At 45.9% G+C, this 18578-nt stretch overlaps 1 protein-coding gene across 1 annotated transcript in view; it reads left to right on the plus strand.

Annotated features, from left to right (window-relative positions):
- RHBDF1 (rhomboid 5 homolog 1) overlaps positions 1 to 18578 on the plus strand; it is a 52432-nt gene continuing 33854 nt past the window's right edge. Inside the window, exon 1 of the mRNA XM_090151457.1 lies at positions 1 to 103. The gene's annotated coding sequence lies outside the window, so the exon portion shown is untranslated. The remainder of the gene's footprint in view (positions 104 to 18578) is intronic.

The raw sequence follows: 18578 nt of genomic DNA on the forward strand, positions 1-18578 counted from the left end.
CTCCTGGCCTCCCGTGACATCCAGTCTTAGTTGCTGCTGCCTACTTCGCTTCAATTCCCAGTGTGTCTCGTTCAGAGCTATTCCCAGCCAGTGCCTGTTAGAGGTATGTACACATGGTCCTCAAATTAGTACCAGAGCTATCCAGCTACTGGATGGGGGAAAGGCTCATAGCCACTTTGGTATCTCCCACACCCAAGCTGAGCCATGGATCAAATATCTAGTTCTGTGAACCAAGCCCATTCAACTTGTTATGTAAGCAGATGTGTATGTTTTATTCTAAATTTGGTGACATCCATGATGGATGCCATTCCACCCACTTTGTACTCGGAGTGCAAAGAATCCTAGCAAGTGCATTGCATGTAATGGGAAAACAGAATATTAACAGACCTCCTGGGAACCTCAGCTCTGGGCCAGAGAGGGCAAGCAAATCTTATTTAGTAACATATTAATGGATTTTATTGGGTCTCTATTTTTGTTTTGGACACAGGACATTTTGGTTCTCTGACACGACAGAAATGTTTTGCTTTATGGGATCACTCAATGCAGAGAAACAAATAGAAAATAGGCCAGTCTGCTGGGTTTTGGTAGTGTTGATGTGCCTGGAATCTCTCCCAGCTGCATGGGGCAGGACTGGTGGGAAGCTGGAGACAGAAACCAAAAGGTTGGCTGTACTGACTGATTGTTGGGAGACATGAGATGGAGCTGCCACAAGCCAGCAGCCAGGCTTTTCTAAAAACTGCATTTTTTTTTCTGAAGGTGTTAAAGATGGTTTATTCAGTGTTGCCTAAATCAAGAGAAGTCATACTGCATGCTTGACGTATAAATACAGTGGGAAGGAACTGTTTACATATGTATGCATGTGTGTATATATGTTTGTATATAAAGTCAGAGCTTTGCAAGCCTAAGAGCTACCAGCCACCTCCAGCACTGCCCATCTGCTGAGAGTGCCCAGAATGTACTGGATGCAGGGAAAATGTCACTTCCAGTGCTCTTTGCCTCCAGGCACTTATTCTTGTCCCTGTCCTGCAGAGCAGCTTCCCCTCCACTGTGCCAGTACAATAACTTGCAGACTTTTGCTTAAACCAGCTCCTTGAACTGGTTCTTCTGAGGAGAGGAAGTGTGAGAGTGGTGTTATGGTGCAGAGCTTTCTACTTCTGTGAAAGCATGCAAGCGTGTCTGTAATCCCTGGACCAGCAACAGATCACTTTTGGCATACATAGGCTTGAGCAGTAAGAGGAGAAGCAGGCACAAATGAGACGCATCAGCAGAGCTGAGGTCAGGGTAACAAACTGAATAACGCTTTTTCTGCAACCTGTGCAATGTCAGCATGCAATGGCGTGGAGTAGTTCAGGTAAGCTTTAGCACTGTCTCCTAAGAGATGAAAAATGTGCAAACTAAGATGCAGCTGAGCTGCTTCTGAACATTTGTTTTTAGAGGAGTAATCCTTTACCCCTTTAAATACAGAAAAGCTGCAGGGAGTCATTTTGTTTGTGTCCACCAAAGGGAACTTTGCAAAGGTGATATTTGTATTGTGTGAGTGTGCTAGAATAAAGACTGGTCACCTACTGACTGGCTCTCCTGGGGAAACAACAGCATTTTCCAAAAAAGACCAGGTGCTCACCTCTTGAATGGGACTCAGTCTCTCACTGTCCTGGGAACAGTGAACAAAGACTGAAATGGAAGGAGCAGAATCAAAGAGTTCACACACAAGCTGAGGAGCTTTTTTATATAGGGCATTATGGATACAGAAAGTTGTATGGGTTCAAGATGTATGGACTCAAGTTGTATGTTTGAGTAAATGCTTGGTAGGAAGCTCAGTTCAGGGGCATTAAACACAGTCATACCATCTCCAACCCAGGACGTCTCTGAGCTGCAACCTGCTGAGTCTGTGAAATATTTAGGAGAAATATGACAATCTGACCTGGTTTTGTACCATCTGTAAGCTTTGTACTTTGCACTGTTGGAGGCAGATATCTTCTGCTTCGTGGAGTTGTAATCTGACTCATCTGCTTGTAGAGGCATTCTGTGGGAGTCACAATGGTTTTGCTTATCCTGCTTTGTTGGTCCCTCCTGATAAGTCAGAAATCATCCAGGCAATGGTCTGAAGGTATAAGAAAACGTTCAAGAGCAAAAACGCCCCAAATCATCTTCAGTGAAACAGAGCTGCCCAGCCAGACCCTGCTGTTTGCTATCACAGACATCCAAATTTAGGAGATGTGGGCGTAGGCATATTTAGTCATTGACCACAGGCACGACATAGCGCTGGTTGCTAAAACTGACCTGGAGTTGTTTGCCTTGCAGGATATAGGAAGGAGGCCTTGGATTGAATATCGTTGACTAAGGTCAGAAGAGTTAAGCTTGAAATAGCAGAACTTGAGAACATTTGGGGTGTAAACAGGTGACCGGAGGGACGATGTCACAGGCTTTTTGCAAGGGATAATCATTGACCAGAGCTGTTTGTATGTGGGCTGTGATCTGAGAAAGAGTGTGCTGCCTGTGTAGCAGTGCTAGCAGCAAAAAGATGAGCTCTGACTTAAGTGTAAGTTAATGATATTCCCAGTGTTTGGTAACTCCAGCTGCGTGTCCCAGTAGATACAAAAAAGAAAAGATTCTAAAGGCTGCATAAGAGAGACTTATCTCAGGGCTTGTGACAAGAACCAGAGATCCTTCTCTCATGGGTTTTGTGTTTCAAATGTAGTAATTGTGACTAAAATTGCTGTTTCATCTACCTTTAAACGTATCCCAGGTAAGAAATCCTAATGCAGTCACATTGCCTTAATATAGGTGTCCTTCCCTTTTGAATTCTGCAGACTGAATTCCCATAGATTTTATGAAACCCAGTTTCTAGGTAGTGGGTACAGATCTAGAATGACATTTTCCTCTCTGCTGCATTAGAAAAACAAAGTGCTCAGCAATTCCCTGCACTGCTCCAAGTGTTCCAGGCACTCAACATAGGGGGTACTGGCCATCATCCTGTCCCATGCTGCCTATGGGGCATGGGGGGGAGGTAGCATATGGGGAAGTAGAGGTGGGGATGAGGGAGCAGGGGAGCTGATAGCATGATGAGGTCCTCAGGAGGACAGGAGGAGATGGAAAAAAAAGGGAAATCAGACATGGAGGTCTGTCATGCTTTGTTTCACTGCTCAGAGAGCAGCTAAAATGGGAAAGATCTGCTTCTCTCTGAGGTCTCGTTTTTTGGTTTTTTGTTTGTATTTTTTTTTTTTCCTTAAAAAGGCTCTTGAACTGTCAAATCTGAAAGAAAATCATTAGGTTTGATGTGACTATTGCCTGCAGTGGTGTGCAGGCTCTGGGGTGAGAATTCAAGGAACTGGAAAGCAGTGGGGTGCACCCTCTGCATATCAATTTTTCATTTGGCACTGGACTTAGTGTTCCAGTTCCAAGTACTGTCACTGAAAACAAATGTCTTTTTTTTGAAGAGATGGGAACTCGGATATTCCCAGGAAAAAAAGCAGTCCTGAGGCATAACTGCAATATAGGTGAAGTTTGCTTTTGAATGTAAATCACCAAAGCTTTCTGCAGCATTCTCTCATTTTTAACATCTGCTTCAGCCAGGACAGGTCTGTGCTGCAGCTTCGCTGTGGCTTTTACTTAAGGAATGTAAAAAGAAAAAATAAAAGATAAAATAAAAGGAAAATCATACTCTGACCAAGAAAAGAAAATTCATACTCTGACCAATGAAATTCTGTTGGGAAAATCCCAGTGTAGTTTAATTATTAATGAAAAAAGTCCCGTTGCTAAGGGATCTTACCCTGTTTGAGGTGGTAATTCCTCTCTACTGACAAGGAGAAACTTTTGGCACTATAAGAGAAAAGCTCTATGTAAGGGTTTTTAATGGGCTTTGAAGGAAGAATGGAGGTGTTGGCTTTGCCCCTGGAACCTGGCACAGATGGTGGAGGGGCTCTCACTCTTCAGGACTTCCAGCTTTCAGATGGCCTTGTGTGGGTAACCAGGATTAAATAACCAATGCCACATCCTCCTGTCACTTCTGTACAGTCTGGGGTGGTTATACAGAAATGAGCAATCTTCTAAAGCACACCCACCCTAACTAAAGGCCTTAATGCTCATTGAGCAGCAGGGTTAACTAGCACACTGCATCTGATTCTTCCCATCTGCTCACCCTTCCGTGGTCATGGGTGGGCAAAGAAAGACACGCAAGAACTGCAATTGGGAACATTTTGTGCCCTTGTAGTGGAACATATGTACTCCCTTCAGGCTTAGTCCTGGAGCTGGTTAAGATACGAATCACACCTGGATGCAGTGATCTGAAACATTTCTCCCTTTTCCAAGCAGCTATAATGGAGATTTTCTGTGCGTCTAACGTGTACATCGATGGTGCTTTAGTTGGAATATGGATTGCTTTTGGCTGTGTGTTAAAATATGTTGTCACATGGTGAGAAACAGAATTTTTACTGGAAAGTTAGGAACACAGAGCCAATATAAATATGCACTGACAAAATAGGAATGACTTTCAAAATAGCTAAGCTCCCAATTTATTTGTTCCCACTTCCTGAAAATTTATCACATTTACTTAGCTCATGGCTTTTTCCTACTTATCTGTTTTCTCTCTGCAAGTGCAGCAGGAGCTGTGCATTGCTACACGTTGTGGGCTGTGCTAGTTAAACCTTCACATAAAACTTGACATTGTGTCTCCACTGGAATTGTGGGTTGGCCACTTGTAGTCTTAACAAATGTACAGTGATATGGGGTAACAAAAGACACGTTAGAGTTAAGTCAGAATTCCAGAATTCCTCCTTGTGTCGATAAAATGACCAGAGTTGGGCTTTGGGGTTTGCTTTTCTTGGTCTGAGCAGATGTAGAATTTCTCTTTGTGTCTACAGTGAGGAAATAATTTTGAAGAATGCCTTAATGCAGCCGACTTGTTGTGTTCACAGGGGAGGCAGAATAGTTCGATGTGTTTGCTGCAGTCACCAACATCCACATAGCCAAGGTGTTATTTACACATGCTATTTACACATCTTACATGGGCATCACTAAATTCACTCACAAATCAGTTCCTGTTGGAATCAAATTCATTTTTCAGCTGAAAGGGTTAGAACTTGTTGTAGGATCCGTTTTTGGAGTCGGTGCTGTTTCTCTGGAGCAATTTCTGTGGGTAAGATGAGCCCTCAAAATGCTTTCAGGAAAGCAGTTATCTGGACAGTTTGAAGCACTGCCATACTGTTTTTCTCAGGCTGACTGGTTGAAGTAAAAAACAAAGTCTCTTTAAATCAAAGATAAACGAAGTGATCACGAGAAGGGAAATGCTGCAGTGAGTGACTCCTCTGCCTGTCCTGTCAGCTTTCAGCATGCTGTATGCCTGCCCTTTCCCAGGAGAAGGCTGTGCACATTGTTGGACCAACTATTTGGGGATAATGTAGATACCCCAGATTTGGTGCATTGAGGAAAAGGAGAAGCTGAGCTTCCCCATCAGCACGCTCCCATGGTTTCATTCAAGAGGAATCATTTCCCACGGAGTGGCGAGGTGCTCCCAGGGTCTGGCTTCACCCTCCCTGACTTTGGCACCTGGGTCTTTGGTGCCAGGAGAAACTGTACTTGCAGTGGGTGGTCTCTAGAAATGCAAAACATGCAAACTATTTTTGGGACCACTGGAAAGAAAGTCAGGGTGATTTCAGAACTGTGGGGGAAGGAGAGGACACCAGCAGAGTGGGATCAACAGATGTAGGACTGCAGCCTCAGACCTGGGCTATGGAGATGTTCCACAGCAAGAGAGAAATTGATGCTGACATAAAGGGCTTTAGTAGCCAAAATCCTGAGGGATTAAAGAAACTGGTTGTTGAGCAGCATTTTACCTCATTGTCTGTAGGGTGGAGGTGGTGCTCAGGGCAGATTATGAAGTGGCACTGCACTGGCAGACCACAACAAACTAAGCAAAACTTCACATTTTGACTTTAACTCTCCCAGTGCTGTCAAAATTTGTTGGTCCTCGTGATGATGTGTGTGGGGAAAATCCTTCTGTGTCAGAGACCCCTGTGAGCTGTGCACACGAAGGCCGTGGATGGATGGGGAAGGGCACGTTCCAGGTGTGCTGATTGGATTAGCTAGCAGATATTTTTAAGGGATGTATGGAAAACGTGCACTGCAGGCCAACTGGCTGTGCAGTCACCTCTCATACACCCTGAACCTGTCATACTTCTTGAAAGAGATTGCTGCATAAATAAGAGTGATGCCTGGACAAAAAAAAAAAAAAAAAAGCAAACAAAAAAAAAGTCCAAAACTGAAATCTCAGTTTTCTGCAGACAGCTGTGCTCAAGATGATGCAAATTGACAGTCTTTATCCTAGTCAGATGTATGGGAACTTGAAATCTGACTGCTGTGGACAGTTCCAACTGTGTATCCCCAGGGGCTTTTGGCATCCCCAACAACAAAGCCCTTGGGAGAGCCAGGTGCAGGAAAGCAGAAAAGCAGTGTGCTCTGTTGCTTTGGTCTGGACAGTCTTAGAGAATTTATTCAAATAAAGCTGCTCCCACAGCTGGTTTGGGAGCTGAATCTCCAGCTGGTGGTTTGAACTAGGTCCAGTTTTACCCTGTGGGAAGGCAGCTAAAGGGTTGCAGAGTGAAAGACGTGGATAAGGGCAGACAAAGCCCAAATGTCTGAGGATGACGATACTGCACACATCTGCAGGGATACCTGCAGGGAACCAGGACTTGAACCGTCTCTGGCTGTGGGAGATTGCAAGCCAGAGAGAAGCCATTCCAGCAGCCTCTGCCTGCCCCCCACCTGGGGATGGAGATCTCTGCCCAGGCTGTGCTGGGAACCCGGTGTGAAGAGTCCCCTGTGCCAGGGAGCACAGTGGGATGATACTTCATGCTGTTCCTCAGGGGACAGCATAAAGGTTTTAAAGCAGGTGGCAATTCTGTGGCTGTAAAATAAGATCAAACTTGCATATTTGGAGCTGTTTAACTCGAATCTTTCCAAACCTGTGCTCAAGTAATTGAAGGACTGTCAGATTAGGCTGCTATAGCAGAAGCATGTTACATTAGGAATAAGAAGGGATTTTTTTCCCCCAAGAACTTCTGCACGTATCTAGCCCAAGAAGCACGATCCTGATACGAGGTCATACTACATCACCCAGGAGAAAGAAATATGGATCAGTCTCATCAGTGTGTTATAGTTACAGGTCCACAGCTCTCTGCTGAGCTGAGGGCTCAACACCATGGCACAGAGGGACTGTGGAGCGCTCAGGGAGGACTTGGTGCTGCTCCTTCCTGGTCCCAGAGCAAGCTGAGACGAAGCCCAGGATTCTTGTGCTACTCTGGGCACTAAGCCACTGGCCTCCTTCCCATTAGCCATAATCACTGGTTTGCTGGATAATTTACGAGACTTACTGCAGTAATATTCATAAATATAGAAGCTGCTGTAAATATAATTTGTTTCTACAATTTGACAGTGTGTATTCAAGCGACTTCAGGCACCCATCACTCACAGTGGCTAATGACAGTGCTTCTGCAGAACGGAACAAGAGACTTGTGAGCTTCCATCAAGTGTTGCAGATTATTCCCTGACCCTCCTGGTATTCAGCTTGTGCCAAGAAGCATTGCAGTTAGTGACTCTGGTTTAGCGTTATTGCTAGAAATGTTATTGTTAGCCATTAAATTCACTAACCCTATTTTCAGGGTTATTACAGTATTTAACTTGGCTGCTCTAGGGTAATTTTAAAGTTATGCTTCCAACATATGATATGGGCTAAAAATAGCTTGTGTCTAATTAGAATATTCCCTGGAGAAACTCAGATTCCACACCTTCCCAACGAGTTGTTCTCCTCTCAACATGGCAGACACGTTTTAGCTCAGTAATGCCCCCTTCTCCCCAAGGTGGATCAAACTAGATCCCACGAGCAAATTCCTGAGAAGAATCCAGAGATCATTTCACATCTCAGGACGAAGCAGCTTCACCAGGCATCCAGGCCTAAGTAACCCTACCAATAGCTTTACATTTGTATTTAGCTTTTTGTGTTCTGAGTTCCTGTGTGGGTGTGTGAGAAGAATCCCCTGTCTCATCAGTCACTGGAATTTCTGGGAACTGGGCAGGCTCCAGCTATAGCTCTCTGGTTTGGGTTTTAGGCTGGCGATGGTGCCAGAAATAGTGTTCTGCAAGCAGCAGCATGCAGCAGTCTGGTGGGCAGTGAGATTCCACAGCACTATCATTGTCCCCTGAAGCATTCCTGGGGGCTGCAGCAGGACACCAGGGGTGATGACCAGCAGTGGCCTGTGAAAGGAGATATACAAACAAAAATCTAAGGCAGATGCACCAAAATCAGCGAGTTTTTCCCAGGGCTGATGGGCTATCTCCTCCATGCACTCCCCATGGCACTGGGAGATGTCCTCAGCCAGCCAGGATCCCTCATCCTCCAAGTGAACCCTTGGTGCTCAGAGCCATGCTGGGGATAGTGATCTGTGCAGGACATATATTGCCTCCCACCCCCAAACAGATGGAAATATTTCTGTTTTCCAAAATTAGTTTCTAAATGTGATGGAATTTCCTTTCAGTAGGAATTACTGACAATCTGGTCCTCATTGTGAAACTGAATGGCAACTTCTCCCAAAGCCCCTTCTCTGGAATTCCTCTCCCAAAACAAACAGCAAATTTCAAACACTTATGTTTATAGGACAGCTCTCAGTATTACCCTGCTGAGAGGCTGAGGCGAGGGTTCTGAAGGACTCTCCCAAGGCTCACCCTTTGCTACGTGGCTGCTTGGATTTTCTTAAAAACAGTGCTTTAGCTGTTAAAGCTAAAGAAAATCATGGGGATGGTTTGGACAGTGCCTCTCACCTCCTCCAGACGGACTGGACTGCTTGGGTACCCTGGTGCATTGCACTGTGGTTCAACACATGGACACATGCAGCCCTGCACACATCCCTCCTGCTGAGCACAACACCCTGTGTTTGCAAAGGACTGTAAATCCAAGGGTTATGCACTCAAACTACACTAACACAATGACAGTATTTTACTGCAAGGCAGGACGTCAACTATCTTACTTAAGAATGACATATTTTGTTTTCCATGTCTGCTGATACCATCTGGACCTCTGGGGAAGTATCTGGAGCAGCCTGGCAAATTCCCAATCATACATTTGTAAAGAGTTGTTTTCAAAAGGCCAGCAAAGCAACTGTTTGTGAGGGCTGACTTCAGGGTCTGACTTCACTGTGAGCAGTGGCTTCGCATCAGTTTGGTTACCAGGGTTATGATTTTTTTATTGTTTTTAACAAGCTCCAGCTTTAGACAGAAAACACAACTGCCTTTCAGTATTAATGTGGACTCTTTAGCCCCAAACAAGGCAGATAATTTTATTTGAAGCTCCAGTTACAGAAACTCCTTCTTTGAAACTCTTCCACAGAGGCATTATCCCATTGCATCAAACAACCAGCTTCAGAGGGCACCAAGAAAGCATCTATGCTCAAGCCTATTTTGAGACGCTGATTCCAGTGGCACTCTTGCTCAAAAGTAGGTCAGATTTTATTCATTTTCCAGCAGGATAATTAAAAGCAAGTTCAAATGCAAGATTTCCAGGAAACTAGAAGAAATTGCTGCTTCTATTTCTAGAAGTCCTGCCAGAGACAAGCTCCTTTGTGCTAAGGTTAGCTCCAATCCTGACTTTACCGTATGACTGATGACTCAAATTATGAGGTTTCGTTTCCCATTTCTACCTGAGATTTCCTGTTTGGGCTTTTCCCAGATGCAGTGAGAAACATTACCACAAAAACATTTATGGACATATAACTCTAGCTGCTAAATTTGTAATTGCCCAGCCCCAGGGTGGAACATCCTTTCAGCTGAATTCGAAGGCTGTAAGAATATATAATATACCATGGAAAACTGGCCTTGCTTACGGCACCATTCACCTACGGTGTGCCAAAGAAGCTGGCTGCTTTGGTGTGATTACGTGCAACAAAAATATATGAGATATTGTGACTTCGTGTTTGTTGAGCCTAAGTCAGCAGCACCAGATGTCACATTCTGTCTGCCTTGCCAGCTCACCAGTATGGAGGGACTCCTGGGCCCAGTGCTGTGCTGGATCCTCCTGTCCTTCAAACATTTCCTTAAATGTTTCTTTCAAACCCAAAGATAGCTGAGAATTTACATTGCTTCTTTTGGAAACAGTGGCACTTTTCCTTGGAAGTAGCCATTTAGAATCAGTACTAGCTGACTCCGCACACAGCACAGCCTGGCACCCAGAGCCTTACCCTGTGGATCAGCCGAACAAGTCATCAAAGTACTTTTGCTAATCGACAACTCTGGCTGCAGCTAGATTCAAACTTAAGCTGTGTGTAATGGCACAAAAACATTTCTGTTGTGTTCTCCATGGCAATCACATGGAAAGGATGTTGATGTGGATAGGCCCGTTTCCAGAAAGTAGAGATCCACACCTTGCAATCTAAGAGGACTGTAATAGCTCCCATATCCCAGGCTAGGAGGCCCGAACCAGAGGATGCCCAGGCTTGGGTGGCTCAGAGCCAGACAGCTGCAGGGTCAAGAGAGAGCTGAGCAGAAGGGAGAGCACAAACAGCTCAGGGAGAAGAAGGGGAAATGCTGGATGGAGGCTGGCCAGGAGAACTCAGGTCCCAGTGGTGCCATCTGTGTCTGAAAGATGTGAGCACCGACGTGCCTCGGCTCCATGCCTGCAACACCCATATCCTTCATCTCTGGTGTCTGAGCTGCCAAATCCCTCCTCGTTCCTGCTCTAATCCACTCTTGGCAGCAATTGTTGCTCCTTCCAGAGGCACTTCTGATCCTCATCTCAGGACCGCACTGTGGCAGAGCGTGGTGCTGTGCACTCCCATGGGCAGGTCATGCAGCTGAGTGCAGGTGGCAGCAACTGTGGGATCCTCCAACACCATTGCTGCTGTGGAGGCTGTGTAGGCAGGTCCGTGGGGCAGGGGGCTGCCCTGAGAACAAATTCCCAGGTTGGGAGCTTTTTAAGGAAAGGTGTGAGCAGGGACTGCAAAGGGATGTGGAGCTGCTTTGCTGGCCCTGCAGAGATGCTCCAAAAGAGCTGTGGGGCCTTGTGCTTCATGGGGCTGTTTCCCCAGACCCTGCCCCTCCAACATAACTCTTAGCTAATTCTGCATAACTAAGGGCTGGCCTAGAGGGTGTGTGATACAATCATAGATTTCAAATCCAGAAGAAATCATTTGACTTCTCAGTCTGACTTAACGCTATGAAGATCTCATGATTCCTCTGGCTTTTAGATCAAGGACTGAGTTTTCTTTTCACTGCTCTGATGCTGGCTCTCTGACCATATGTAATTGCATACATGTGCACATGCAGGATATGCTTATGAAAGCTAGAAATTCATTGCAGACTTTCTTGATTCATGGCCAAACTCTCTGGGACCTTTCCACAGCCATTAGGAAGCTCAACATTCCTCCATGCCATCTCTTTTCTTGGTATCACAGTAACTGCACACCTCAGTTCTGAGGAAGATCTTCCTGATCTTTATCCCAAATACAGAAGGGTGCCAAACTCTTGGCTCTCTCACTGTCAAAATACCAAGAAAGCACTTGACCTTCAAAGGTCTCTGTATTTCTTGGAAGCAATGGAGCAGTGTTTATGACCCACAGCCAGGGTCAGGTATGACCACTTTCATTCATGTACAAATAACCACAGCTGAAGGGGCAAACACGCAAAGAACAGGAAGGGTTTCCTTGCTTCCTGGAAACCAGGTAGGAGCTCATTTACCACTGAACTGCAACAAATGATCATCTGTGCATCCATTCTACCAGCTTTTGTAGTCAGCATATCAGCATGCTGCTGAGAAAGTAATTCCATCTGAGGACAGCCTGAGCTTCCACTGTGTACAACTGTGAAAGAGCATGGGGCTGCTGATGCAGTCTTGCTGCCTTACATCACCAGCTTGGTGGCCATGAGGAGCCAGCTTGCTCGATTATAAGAAGTGAGCTGTAATGGTGGTGACACTTTAGAAGAAACACACCTATATCTGGTAACAAAAGGAATCTTTCCCATAGGCTGTGACATGCTCTTGGGAAAGCCATCTCTTGTATGAGGCAAGTCATTTACCAGAGACATCAGTGGACTCGCATATGCTCTCAGTTCTCCCCTGCAGCCTGAGCAGCAAGCGTGTGTATGGGACCCAAACAGGCATTTTCCAGCAGAAGGCCATGTTGGAAGCTGAGAGGAGAAACCATGTTGCTGGCAGTCATGCTAAAGCCTCACATGGTGAAGAACCCACATAACCCAAGGCTGCCCTTGAGAAAACCTCGTGGTCACCTCCCCCTGCAAACAGGAGCTACCATCAACACGCTCACAGCAGACACGGGTTTTCCCATGGGCTGTTCACCTTCCTTGAACAGACTGAGGGGTTTTTCTCTTTGGTTAACCAATGGTGACCCCAAAACAGGGACATCCTGCTATCCCAAGCCACTGGGAACAATTGGCCCACCACTGAAGAGAACCTGGACAGTCCTACAGCCTGGCATCTCTGCAATTCCAAAGTGTGATGTAGGTGAGCGGGTACCAGGAAGGATCCAGTGCAAAGATGGCACTGTGTTAAGCTTTGTGCAAAGCTTGTCCATTTTGCCTAATCTCCCTGCTATAAAGGAACCTAAGAGCTAAGGGATAGCTTTGTCCTTGTTCCCATAATGTTTTCCTGTAGGTTTTCAGACAAGACATTCAGTCTCTTGATCCCAGGGAGTATAATAGCTTCCATGGCTATTGGCAAGGGTAGGAGCTGGCTGCCCTCAGTGCTCAGTAGCTTGAGGCTGAGTATTTGCTTCATTCCTTTGGAGACAGCAGGAATTATTTACTGCCGAAAAGATCCTCATTACAGCTGGAACATGTCCCAGGGAGCTGCAACCTCAAGAAAGAGCAAATTTGGTGATGAAACCAAAAGCAAAGGTGAAAAATCCAGTGTGATGATGGGGCCTGTACCCAAACCAAGCCCCACCAGTGATGGCTGGCAGGTTCTCCAGCCTGAGGGCTGTCCGAGGAGCAGTGTCTCCCCATGGCAGCCTGCACAGTGTATGGGCTCGTGCCCTGGCTCCAGCTCCACTGCTTTGCAAACAGGAAGCTGGCGAGCAGCTGCTGAATAAGTCATTTCGGAGAGTTTGTACCAAACTGGCTTTCAACTCCTGAATGTGTAGGAAGGAAAAAGCCGTGAATACGTCTTTGTGACCAAGTTTGGCACCAGCTGCACTCTGCAAGTGGGACAAGAATGTGGCCATTTAGAGGGGAGTCAGCTGCCCTTTAAGAAATGGAATGATCCCTTCCCTTTCCTGCAAGGCTTTATTCAGGGGAGAATAGGATTGAGACAGTGAGCAGCTTCTTTCACTTGCTAGCACTGAGGGCTGCAATCCAAATAGACATCAGAACCTAGGAAAGGCCCCACTGCTGGAAAGATGCACAGAGGGCACAACCCATCTGCTGCAGGAGACTGGGGCAGCGAAGTCGCAAACTTGTCCTTCCCCAGAGAACTGAGTGTGCCCTGTGGGGATTGCAGTGGGATACCAGTAAAACAGCTCTCCATCCCATCCACACGACTGAGAGATCTTGGAAGGGAGCAGTCTGGAAGGCTTTGCCCTTTTCTGAAACAATTCCCCACCCAGTTTTTCAGATGTTTCTGTAGGTTACATTAAAACTGGACTGTGTCGACACGCTGGTGTTTTGGGGTTTATTTTTTGAAAGACTCAGACATTTTGTACAGACGTTTTGTGGACAGCTTGAAATCCTGGGGCTTTGTAGCAATCTGGAATGAAGACATGTTCTCTATTTTTTTTATTTTTTTTTTTCAAATCCTGCAGGATGTTGGCCTAATTTTTTTGTTTTCTGCCTAACTGACTCTTTGACCATATTTACTGGTACGATTGTCATGCCCATTAAAAGAAGTCTCTGGAGCAGATGGTCTGCCTTAGCCAAGGCTCTGAGAAGACCTCTTGGTCACACATAAAACCAAAAGTATTCCAAACAGCAACATGGGACTTTTCTGAATGACTGGCTTTGGGGCTTCACAAGTCCTAGAGCAGTAGGAAGCTCCGTATAATTTCAAAATGCTTCATGTGCCAGAATGTTAGGGGAGGATAAACAAGCAGCATGGATAATTGTAGGCTGGCTGGTGCTAAACCACTCCACTGGGATCAATCCACTGGACTCATCTGCTCCAAGCGAAGACTTTTTGAAATAAATGTTTATAATAAAATGTAATATATGCAGAGGTCTTGGGTAGGAGTCAAGATTTCTACTCAGTTCTGTTGTTGTCTTTTTCAGCTTAGGAATACTCATTCCTTACTTGCCTTCCTCCTGGTTAGCTAGTTGCCTTTTTTCCTTGGTTCCCATTGCAACTTGAAAAATGAGGACTAGTGCAGAAAGACCAATCTAATAAAGGACAAGGAAAGGGTCCTTTCCAGTTGTACCAAGAAACCTCTCCAGTTGTACCTTTTCCTGCTGTCAGGGAAGCACAGGGATCCATTGGTTTAGGCCAGAATCCCTGAAATTGGATTGTCTGAAATAGAATTTACATTAAATATTGCACCTTAACTCTAACTCACTACAGCGTATCTTGCTAGCTTTGATATGGTTACACTGGTTGTTGATGAAGGGTGGATCTAGGCTGTGTTGCAGAAATAGGGAAAAGGATTTCACTTTGAAATTTCAGCCTCTTATTTTGTCTCCAGTTTGCTTATGCCAAAAGTATTTGTCAAGATTTCTGTAAGGATTTGCTGGATTTGTACAAAGCCCTGTTACTTTGGCTTAGGAGGTTCTTCTCAAGTCCTTAGCAGAAGTTGGACATGAAGGTCACCATTTCAAATAGAGGCACTCCAGAATTACAAATCATTAACTCAGAGGTAATTTGTGCCATTTGAATTCTGCTTCTTGTGTTCTTGCATTGTGATAGCAAGGTTTGATCATGGGCTCAGTGAGTCTGCTCCATATTTGACTGCTTTGTAAGAGCCCTTGTGTGCCTCTGGAATAAGTCTGCCTAGTTTCGAAATTCTGGAGCAGTATGATTTAATCTCTTGCCAGCAGTGAATTGGGAAATGATAAGAATCTTTCATGCTGCATAGCAGATATTTTGGGGGTTTCGTCTTGCTTTCCCCATTACATTTTTCTTCTCTCATTGTGAAACATATATGCACATATGTATGTTCTCTTTATGTATATATGTTAAAAACTTTTTTTGTTGTTGTGGGATAAACTGGGGAGAAGGGAGTTACTTTGCTAAGTGGTATTTCCTAAATATTTTGGATATAATGGCCTTCCTCACACATGCTTTTTTATATATATTATTTTTGCCAATTCCCCCAATGGTTGACCAAAATGAAAATTGCCCTTTTGATCTGAATGGCTTTTCTGGGTGAAATGCAGTTCAAAATAAATATTTCTGTAAGGGCTGGCACTGAAATCATAGTTTTATGTTATTTCCACTCTTCCACCTCCTTCTGCCACTGAAAACACACACATTTCCCACAGCCAGAGCTAGGAATCATCAATTGCAATTAATTGGGGCAGGAAATGCCTGGGTAGAGTTTTGATGTGATTTCTTCATGCTCCTGCTGGGCAGCAGCTCCTGTGGCTGTAAGCGGTCGGGGAGACCACCAGCTTCCCACATTCTCAACATTTTGCCTCCTCACCCTCCTTGTCTTCAGGGAGAACTCTGGTTTTGTTCCCCACATCCCACACGGACTCACCAAACGTGCCTCGGATGTGAATGAGTCATCCTGGTCCAGGACAATGGGGCTTGGCTTTATTCTGGGGGCTCTTGCCTGGACCCTAATGCTTGGCTCAACTCCAGTCCCTGCTGTGTGCAGCCCCGCCAGCTCAGCCCCAAGGACACTCATCACTCTGTGAGCTGTGTGAAATTGCCAAGCTGGATCCACTTCCGTGCCCCTCATTGCCACATCATGATCAAACATAATGGTGTTGGCAATCTTTGCTTGTGCCTGAGGCTGACAGAGACTTCAGCCTGACATTAGTTTTTTGAATTTAATGTAAATTGAGTGGATTGTAAGAAATTCAAGTGGTGACAAAGCTACTTGTTAGTGGCCTTTACTGGTATTTATTTTGCATTCTAAAGAGTGTCAATATTATTTTTTTGCCAGTCAGAACCCCTGCTGTTGTATATCTGCCTGTACCAGGAAGGGGGTGGGAAGGTGCTGCAGGCACTTGGGTCAGCCATCACCCATTACTCTCACTTTCTTCTCTTCTGCCTTTTAGTGCCAAGCATACCCTGGCCATCAGGTCACCAGCGCCTAAATTGTGTTCTCACCTCTATTCCAACCACCTGCTAAATCCTTCATAATGGTGAAGGAGCAAAGGCTGTGTGCGCTCCCAGCGTGAGGCTGTGGAAGAAAGCAGATGCACATGCACGTAGCAAGGATGAGCAGGGGACAATTTCTGCAGCAGCCCTGGTGAGCAGATCCCGTAGTACCAGTCCCACTTCTGCTGGCCGTGGGATCTTCCCAGTGCTTGGGATACAAAAGCAAAAACCTTCCTGGCTCGAGTTGAAAACCCAACCTGACGTGGGTGCCCAGGAACCTTACAAGGGGCTGCATGTGACCTTGGAACTGCCATGGCAAAGCATTCTCCAAGGGGAATCCCCATCCTCAAGCTCCTGGCAGTTCCCTCTCTGGCTCCTGACCAGGCCACCTGTGTTTGAAAGTCCATGGGACTTTGCTTGGGTTTCTGTGTTATTAATCCTCCCCGTGAGAAATCCCAGGCTGTTCTGGACCTCTTCCCTCTGTGCTAGGCCAGCTGCCAGGGCTGTGCTGCTGCTTCATGTCAGCACAGGAGGCACTATGAAGCTGGTGTGCTTCCAGGGGGCCAGGGGAGCCCTGTTTTCCCCTTGAAGGCTGCAACCCGATGCTCTCAGCTGTGCTTGCCGTATACTGGGATACTTTTTTGGCCCAAACACTGAATAAAGCAGGTCAAAATCAAACCATCTGTCTAGATAACAAGTGATACAGATAAAAATAGACCTCTGTGTTCCTGATGTGTCCCAGCTGTCCTCATAGAGCTGCTGGGCAGCACACACAGGCTACAGAAAGGTGATGGAAAAAGGACTGTGCTGGCTCTGAGCACTGCGTGGCTCTGCAATGTGCCAACCAAGAGGGCTGTGGCTCTTATGAGCAGTCTCAATCATGTTTTGTGGCAGGAACACAGTTTCTCATGGATTTTAAGCAGAAGAGAGGAAATGCCAGTTTTCAGCAGAGAAGGATGAGGCAAAATCATGTAATCACATGTGCATGTTGACATAACCAGCACCAGAAGAGTGCTGTCCTTCAGCTGGTCCTTGGAGGCCCCATTTGAAACAGAAGCACTCCTTGCAATCTCTCCCCATAACATTCCTTCCCATAGCAGCCCTTTGGATACTGAGTCAGGCAAATCATCTCCCCTTTGCTGGCTGAGACATAAGCTGGGCATTTCCTTTTTCAGAAAAAGACCAAATACTCCTCTTTATTTTCAGGAGATCTCTTCTTCTTTCAGATAAGAAAACCAAAGACCCAAATAGCAAACACAGGAGGTATTTTTTGTCCCCCTCAGAAGTGTGTTTGCATCTGGGAAGCTCTTCTGGTCAGGGTGGGCATGACCAGCCTTGGACTCACACTGACTCTGATTGATTTATTCATGTGAAACGCTGCTGGAGGCAAACACCTGATATCCCATCCCAGTGCAAAGGGAACCATCCTCCCTGCTGGAGAGGGTTGTAGTACAGCCCTGCATCTTGGGGCCAACCTACCCCACCATGTACCAGGTTTGGAGGGGAATTTCCTAAGGCCTTCCTGGGGAGTGACACTCAATGAACGGAGATGAAAATACATTGATAACTCCTGGACCCACACAGGACCACCCAAACCCCCTATCTGAGAGCAGTGTTTGTGACTACTGCCCCGTGTAGCCTGTTCCATGCCCACACATCCTATGGACGTGCCTCATGTCATGACCACAGGCTGATTGTTGCTGCCAGAATCTGGCTTTAAGTCACCTCATTCCGTGTGTTTTAGGCTGATAAGATGTAGTGCACTGAAGAAGGAACACCTTAGTTCGGAGTGATGTGAGGAGTGCTGCAATGGTGTTGTATAAGAGTGAAAAATCATGTTTCAGGGCAAGAACTTTGTTTTCCTCACAAAACAACAGCAGGAGGCTGCTGGCAGGAGGCTGGGAGCAGGGGTGGGTCAGAGCAGCTCTGCCTCCAGTGCGTTCCTTCTGAGGGGCCTGCAAGTTCATCCCTTACGTTACCAGGCGCTCCTTCTCCTTGTTTGTGTGGTGGAAACATATGAAAACAATTTGTGACTGTTAAGTTTCATGAAGCTCTGTGGACAATTGGGGTTCTGCATGCAATTTGGTTTCCATCTTGTCAAAGGCTCTGTGGGCTGCTCTGTGCTGGTTTATCAGAGTGGCTCCCTGGGGACTGTTGAATGCAGCACTGCTGAGCTCCCAGTGCACGCAGCCCTCCCACTTGACTCCATCACCCTTGCATGATGGAGATGGCAATGTAGCAAAAAGATGCTCCCAACAGTGATTTCTGATATAAAAACCAAACGGAGCTGTGGTTTTGGGACTGGATGAAGGTGATGTACATGCTGCTG

Source organism: Phasianus colchicus, chromosome 16 (genome assembly GCF_987193195.1).
Source record: "Phasianus colchicus chromosome 16, bPhaCol1.hap1.1, whole genome shotgun sequence".
NCBI classification, from domain to species: Eukaryota; Metazoa; Chordata; class Aves; order Galliformes; family Phasianidae; genus Phasianus; species Phasianus colchicus.